The sequence below is a fragment of the Vombatus ursinus genome, unplaced genomic scaffold, assembly GCF_900497805.2.
Source record: "Vombatus ursinus unplaced genomic scaffold, bare-nosed wombat genome assembly UNPS02014793.1, whole genome shotgun sequence".
NCBI classification, from domain to species: domain Eukaryota; kingdom Metazoa; phylum Chordata; class Mammalia; order Diprotodontia; family Vombatidae; genus Vombatus; species Vombatus ursinus.
In genome coordinates, this window is record NW_020954571.1 from 549,327 (window position 1) to 550,374 (window position 1,048).

Below are 1,048 nucleotides of genomic sequence, written 5' to 3' on the forward strand. Positions count from 1 at the left end.
AGATAGATAGATAGATAGATAGATAGATAGATAGATAGATAGATAGACAGAGATAGAGAGAAATGGATATAGATATAATAATGGAATACTATTGAGCTATAAGAAATGACGAGCAAGCAAATTTCAGAAAAACCTGGAAAAACTTACATAAACTGATTCTGAGTGAAGTGAGCAGAACCAGGAGAACATCGTACACAGTAACAGCAACATTGTATGATGGTCAATTTTGATAAACTTAGCCCTTCTCAGTAATGCAATGATCTAAGACAGTTCCAAAAGACTCATGATGGAAAATGCTATCCAAATCCAGAAAAGAACTATGGAGTCTGCAGATTGAACTATACTATTTTCTCTTTTTTTTTCTTTCTTGTGTTTTTCCTTTTGCTCTGATTCTTCATTCACAACATAACTAATGTAGAAATATATTTAATATGATTGTGCATGTGTAGCCTATATCAAATTGCTTTGCTGTCTTGGGGAAGGGAGAGAGGAGGGAGAAAGGGAAAAAAAAATTTGGAACTCAAAATTTTATAAAAGTGAATGTTGAAAACTATCTTTACATGTAATTGAGAAAAAAATACTATGGGAAATAAGTGGAGATCAGGTCTTGAATGTCTTTAAAAGTTAAACAGAGGAGAGGAGCTTATATGTGATCCTAGAGGCAATAGGGAGCCATTGGAGCTTATTGAGTAAGGAGGTAATATAGGAAAATCACTTTGGCAACTTTTTGTTGGAGTGTGAATCAGAAAGAGGAGAGGTCAATTAATTAAGGCAAGGAGACCAATTAAGAGGCCATTGGGGTAGGATCAGGATAGAGGCATTAGAGGCCTGAACTAGGGTGACGGCCATTTGAATTAAAAAGGTGATGAATATGAGAGATATTATAGAGGTAACAAGTTTTGGCATGTGATTGATTAATGTAGGATATGTGGAGAGAGGGAGAGCAAGGAATCTATAGTAGTACCAAGGCTGTGAACCAAGGTGAATAGAAGGAAAGGACTGTCTTAACAGAAATAGAAAAGTTCAGAAGGGGGATTGGTATGGTAGA